General features: G+C 31.0%; 1 pseudogene; it reads left to right on the forward strand.

The window, feature by feature from the left end:
* LOC119596185 lies at positions 1-1,494 on the forward strand (annotated as a pseudogene).
* Positions 1,495-7,729: the final 6,235 nt, after the last annotated feature.

Consider the following 7,729-nt stretch of genomic DNA (forward strand, 5'->3'; position numbering starts at 1 on the left):
ATGACAAAGGTACTCAAAAGGGTCGACAAAGTTGCTTTTAAAAGGACGGGCACGATCATGGTGATCACCCCCAGTGGGGCAAGCCATGGCATTCGTCAGGATCCCGGTTCTGAGTTTAAATCACCCGTTCGGGATCCACTAGACGGGGAAAACAAGCCAGATGATGTGAAAAAAGGTTCCCTTCACCGCGTGCAGGCTGCAGAACAGGACAAAAAGGTTGTAGGAGATGAGAATGAAGTAGGACAGACAGTAAAGCATACTTGGCAGGTGAGTCCTTTTAACCCGACGTTGCTCACATGCTATGTATGCGACATAAAAAGGAATATAACAAAAAATACACACGCAATCAAATACTCCACGGCATATAATCTGTATCTAAAGGTAGTGGCTACTATAGTAATGTCCCTGATACACCTAAGCATCGGGACAATCTACGGGTATCCTGGAGTGATGCTTCCGGAGTTGACTGACCCCAACACGACCGACATCTTTCTAAGCACAAACGAAGCAGCACTGTTTAGTTAGTGATGAGTTTCTGTATTGGTGGGCGTGGTTGATACATCTATGATGAAGCGTTATGAATAAGAAATGTTGATAAGGAAAAAGTTGTGCAGTTCAGCTTTCAATCAGTGAGCAAAGTTATTCTTGTCCCTATCAAAAAGACATTACCATAATAATCTACGAGGTTCCTTTTCCCCCCCAAACCAGGTAGCATTTCCAGTCTAGGAGCAGCCTTTGGTGCGGTCCTAGGCGGGGTGTTCCTGGTAAGGTTAGGTCAGCGTACGACCTTGCTGATCGGCGTCCCTCTCACCACCGCCGCCTGGCTGGGCCTCGCGTTCGCTGGCGTTCCTTGGCTGATCCAGGCTATGAGGTTCGTCCTTGGCATCACCACTGGGTTCACTGCGCCTGCAACCGGTATATATATTCTGGAAATCTCTCACAAGAAATCCCGTGGGGTTCTACGGGGTGCTGACGACGGTGCGGCAAGTAGGGTTCCTGGCATCTACGCCCTAGGGAGTTTAGACTTAGGTTGGCGGAATGTGAGCCTCGTGTGCGCCCGGGGTAACGCTCGTTCCATTCCTAGCGTTGTTCTTTCCCGCCCAATGCGCCGCGCTGGTTGGTGACCCAAGACCGCGTCGAGGAGGCCCAGAAATCCCCGCTTTCTTTTAGGGGGAAAACACTACGACTCGACCTCCGAACTGAAGGCTATCACCGACAGGTGGACACATGCTGAGCAGAATAAGGCCTTCATAACGCAAGTGAAAATGATGATGGAACCCGCCACCTTGAAGACCCCCGCTTTACTGTCGTTATATCCGTCCTTTCAACTCTGAGTGGATATATTATGTCACAAAACTTAACGGTAACTATTCTGCAGTCTTTCTCAGGAGAAACTGGATGGTATATTATACCATAATCATCGGCGCTGTGAGGGTAGGAGGTACTCTCGGCCATCTTGCCGTTATAGATCAAATGGGTAGGAAACCTCTGTAGTAGCCTGTTTACCCTGGAAAAGGCCTTTGTTTTGGGCGGGTTCGGAGGTTTATTTCTTTTTACAAAAACAAAAACTGGAAAAACCGGGGTACTTGGGGGCGGTACCCCCCCATTTGGGATGGTTGTCCTCTTTATTTGAAAGGGGCATCGGGAAAATTTGGTCTTTGTCATCTTTTAAAAAGGGTGAACTGTTTAGCCTCGACCTTTGGGAGCAGCGGGGCTTTTCCCTCAAAAGTTTCCTCATTTTTTCCTGGCAGGTTCTTTCAAATTTTACGGGAACATCCCCTCCTTGTGGGGGGGCTCTGGGTGGGCACGGACCCTTTCGGGTTGTACAGCGGGGCGACCTTTGCTTGGTTCTCGGGGGGCGGGGCGAGGTTTCCCGGGGAGACTCGCGGGCTTTCGCTGGGGAAAAATTCCCGGGGGAAGGGCGGGCTCGGCGCCCCTTTCCGCTTTTCCCCCAACCCTTGCCTGAACGCTTCTCGGAAAAAATTTTTGGCCTTTGGAAAAAAGTAAAACCCTTCAAAAATAAAGGCCCTTAAAAAAACTTTTTAATGCTTTGCATAAAGGGTACAAAATAAAGCCCGCACAAACTTTTAAATTTATAGGGGAAAATACTAAAATGGAGTAAAAAGGGAAGAAAATAAAGGGTTTTCCCTTTGCATTACTAAACAAGCTAGTTTTAATTTCCCTAAAAAAAGGAAAAGGGAAAAAAACACATAACAAAAAGGGGAAAAAAACAAAAAGAATTTAAATTTTAAGGGGGATAAAAGATGAGCCCAGGACTTTTCAAATGTTTTGGATTTCATTAGGGATAACGTTTATGAAAAGTGGATTTGTGAAAAAAATTTTTTTTTCTTCCCCGAGTGATTTTTAAAAAATTTATTTGAGTCTAAAAGAAAAAAAATGAATATATGTGTCGAAAAACAGTGCAGGAATACATCAACGGGCCATGCTGTATGTGATTAAACCATTTTAAAAGCGAATGAAAAAAATATTTTTAAATTAAAAATTTGGCAAAAATATATAAAAAATGTACGCACAAAAAAACTTTTTTCCATCTTTAACCAAAGGGGGTTTTCAAAAAGAAAGTACTACGAGGGGAAATTAAAAAAAAATTCAAAAAAAATAAAAATAAAATAAAAGAAGAAAAAAAATTTTTAAATAAAGATGAAAAAAAACCGCCCAACCCCTAATAACATGGGAAAATAATAAATAAAAAAATAAAATAAAAAAAAAATTTTATAAAAAATAAAAATTTTAAATATAAAAAAACAAAAATAAATAATAATATATAAATAAAAATTTTAAAACAATTTTATAAATAAAATTTTTCAAAATATTTTTAAAATTAAAAATAAATTTTTAAAAAAAATAATAAAATATACATATAATATACTTTTTATATAATATATTTATAATACTATATATAATAATATATAATAATTATTTTAATTTTAAAAAATTAAATATACAATAAATAATATTTTAAAAATTAATATTTTAATATATATATATATAAAATAATATAACTTAAAATAATTATATATAATTATTATACTATATATAATTATAATATATATAATTATTATAATATATAAATTTTATAAATATAATATAATATACACTATTTTATCTAATTCATCTATCTATCTACTATTTTCTTTTCCTTATCATCACCCATTAATAAAAATTAATTTTTATATATAATTTTATTAATATTAAAAATTTTTATAATATATATAAAAGACATACATACAATTTTTAAATAATATATAAAATATAAAAAATATAATATTTTTTTATAATATAAAAAAAAACATTTTTATATAAAATAAAAATATTAAAAATTTAAATAAAATAAAAAAAAATATTTAAAATTTAATATAAATATAATATATAATAATTAAACAAAAAACCCAAAAGAAATTTTGGGAAAAATAGATTTTAATATATATAAATAATAAAAAAATTTTATAATATATATAAAAACCAAATAAATATATAAAACAAAATTATATATATTAATATTAAAAATTGATATATTTAATATTTTATATAATTTTATAATAAACCCAATATACAAATATATATAATTATATATATTATAATATATATTATATAATTTTTAATAATATAATTAATATACAACATAAAAAATTAAAAAACACACAAAACACACAAATATAATAAGATAAATATATATTAAAATTTTATAATATATAATATATATTTAAAAATTTAAAAAAAATTTTAAAATATATATATTAGATGTATAATATATAATATTTTTATTTATAAATATAATATTTTAAAATATATAAAAATTTTAATTAATATATTATAACATAAAATTTATTTTAAAACACACACACCCAAAACCCCCCAACAAATAATATAAAATTATTAATTTTTATATAAAATATTATATATATATATAATATATTTTTTATATATATTAAATATATAAATTATATAATATTACCCCACTCATACATTTTTTAACATATATACATAATACAAACCCTATATGCTCCCATTCATAAATTTAAAACCTACCCCCATTTTTTTAAAAACAATAAAACATATATACCACAACAATATAAAACCCATATTTAATTTATAAAAATGCATATATTTTTATATATATAATATATATATATATATAATATATATATATATATATATATATATATAATAAAATTAATTTTATATTATATATTAAACAGGGGTTCACTTATTTTTTAAAAAAAATTTAAAAACACATGTAAAATTTTTACAAAAAAACAAAAATAGGTTTTTTTTGGAAAAATAAGAAAGGCCTTTAAATTCCCTTTAAAACCCATACAAAAAGGGGAAATTTACCAAAGATTTTTGATCCATATTTTCCCTTGGGAAATATTAAAGGGGGGGGGAAAATCGGGCACTCATTTTAAGGGGCCTTTCCCCAATCATAAAAAAGATCCCGTTTGTAGAATTAAGTGTTTTATTGGGCTTACCCCCCCGATGGGGTATTGAGGGACCGAAAGGGGGGGTTCGTGTCTTTGTAAGTTTATTGAATAAAAAACTTTCAAGGGGGAATGAAGGGGGAACAGGCGAGAGATCGGGAGAAAAAGGGGCCAGGACTTTGCTGTTGTGGTCGCCAAGCGTCACTTTTGTTTCGGGTTCGGGGGGAACCCGTGGGACGAGGATAAGAAAAAGGGCCCTCGCCCCCCCCAAATCCCCCTTCCCCCACACAATTTTCTTTAAAATTTTTACATAGTGAAATCTTTCCTAAAACCCTTTTACACAAAACAAAAACCCCACACACCCCAACCCCACCCCCCCACAAACACCCCAACACACCCCAAAAACAAAAAACCCCCACACACACCCCACCCCCACCCCACCCCACACACCCCTTTTCCCAAACACCCCACAATTATATTATATATATTTTATATATTTTATATATTATATATATATTATATAAAATTTTATATATATATATATATATATAATATAATACAACACCCCAACACCCACACACCCCCCACACACACCCCCACACACACACACACCCCCCCAAAAAACCCACCCCAACCCCACACACAAACCCAAATATATATTTAATTTTAATATTTATTTTATATAATTATTTTATAATTTTTTTATATGTATTTAAAAATTATTATGTGAAATGTTTTAAACCCCTACATCCCTTTTTTAAAAAAACCAAACACCCCACGCCGGACACACACACACACAAAACACAAAAACCCCAAAACCACACACAAAACACACAAAACATGGGGTTTTGGGAAATATATAATTATAATATTATTATATATATATATTATATATATATATTTATTATTATATTTTAATATAAAATTTTATATCTAAATATATATATATATATATATAATTTTATATATATTATTTTAACTTTAGGCCCCAACATTTTGAAAAACTGAAATTAAAATTAATTATATATCCCTTTTTTACATCCCATACATATATAAAAATTATATAATATATATATTTTAAATATATATATATAAAATATTAATATATATATATTATATATATACATGGGGGACCCCCACTTGAAAAATTGAATATATTATATCTATATAACATAACATATATTATATATATAATATAAATTATATTATATTATATATAAATTTTATATAATATATATAAAATATATATAATATACCCCCCAACACCCCAAAACCACAAAACACCACCCCACACCCCAACCCAACCCCAACCCACCCCACCCCCACACCCCCACACAACACACACCCACACACCCCCACCCCACAAAACCCCACTCCCCCACCCCCCACACGCAAAAAAAAATAACATGTGTTTGTGTATTACTTTTAAAATTTTAAATTTAAAACATTATTTAATATATAATATATATATATATATAAATATTATATAATTTAAAATAATTATAAAATTAGGGTACAAAATATTATTTTAAAATATAAAATATATATTATATATAATATTTTAATATATATATTTTTAATATAAAATATATATAAAATTTAATTATATATATAAAATTTTAAAATACATGGGGCCCCAAAACTTAAAAAAAGAATATATATAAAAATTATAAAATATATATATATATGATAATATATAATATAATATTATATAAATATATATAAAATCCAACACACAAAAACCCAAAAACCCCCACAAAAAAAATTAATTTTATAATATATATATAAATTTTTATTTTATAATATATATTTTTTATATATAATATTATAAATATAAAAATTATATTAGATAAAAACACCACAAAAAAAAACCCCCCCCCCCCCCCCTAACCCCAATATAAAATATATATTAAATTATAAATTTTAATTATAATATATTTTCTATTTTTTATATATAAAATATATATTATATATATATATAAAATTTATTAAATATTCAGTTTTCAAGTTTCAAAAAGACCCTTTTTTAGGTTTTTTTTGCTTTTTTTTTTATGGGAAAAGGTTAATATTCGATTTTTCCCCCAAGGGGGAAAGGGTTTCAAAATGAATTATGTTGTTTAATCCAAAAAACGCGTTTAAATAAAATAGTGTTCCTGTTTAGGGAAGGGCACAAAGCCCCACAGAAAAACAAATGTCCCGGACGCCCCACTGTAATAATATATATAAAATATATAATATATATTTTATTTTATAATTATATATATTATATATTTTTATATAATTTTATGGTAAAACACTGTGTTTACTATGGTAAAAAAACCCAACCAAGGGCAAAAAATAGAACATGAAAATTTCCGCGATATTGCCCATTTTGTATTTTTGAAAAAATTTACACAAAAACAGACAGAAAAGAAAAAAAAAACACCCCCCCACCCCACACACCCCCCACAAACAAAACCACACAAACACCAAAACCACACCACACCCCAAACACGCACTTTCCCAAACCCAACATACAAAACCTTTTATATAACCCCATTTTTGTATAGGGTCCCAAAAACCCACATGAAACACACCCAAAACCACACAACACAAAACCACAAAACTTTTACACCCACAAAACCCCAATATATATTTTATATTATATAATAATTTTAATATTTATATATATTATAAAATTATCTATAAATAATTTTATAATTTTATTAAATTTTAATAAAATTGATAAAATAAAATATATATAATATATTTTTAATATAATATATAAATTTTATAATATAATAAAATTATATCTATTTTAAAATATAATATTTTTTTTAAATATATAAAACCACATCTTTTCATCAAGGGGCTAACGCCGCCCGGGGGGCTTTGGCCCGCATTCCCCCCCTTCGTTAAAAACCACGAGGTTTTTCCTCGAGGCGGGGGTCCCCCAGGCGGGGCCAAACGGCCCATCTTTTAAATTAAAAACCGGGGGACGGGGGTGTCGTCGAGCGGGCCCAAAAAGCCGGGAACCTCCGGGGTGGGCCCCCCGGGGGCCCCCTCCACCCAGGGTTGATCGCAAAATACAACCCCTGAGGGGGCGGGGGTCACCACAGGGAAAGGGAGCTAGGTGCCCATATACCCGAGTTGGCAACCCCCGGAATTAGCAATTGACAGGTCCCATGCCAGTCCCCAGGGGTTTAAACGGGGTTGGACACGGGGGCCCTTGCCAACAAAAACCCCATGATCCGGAAAAGGGGGGACTTTTTTACAAAAGGCATAAAGGGAGAGACTTTAAGACCCCTGGT

The sequence above is a fragment of the Penaeus monodon genome, chromosome 37, assembly GCF_015228065.2.
Source record: "Penaeus monodon isolate SGIC_2016 chromosome 37, NSTDA_Pmon_1, whole genome shotgun sequence".
In the NCBI taxonomy this organism is placed as follows: Eukaryota; Metazoa; Arthropoda; class Malacostraca; order Decapoda; family Penaeidae; genus Penaeus; species Penaeus monodon.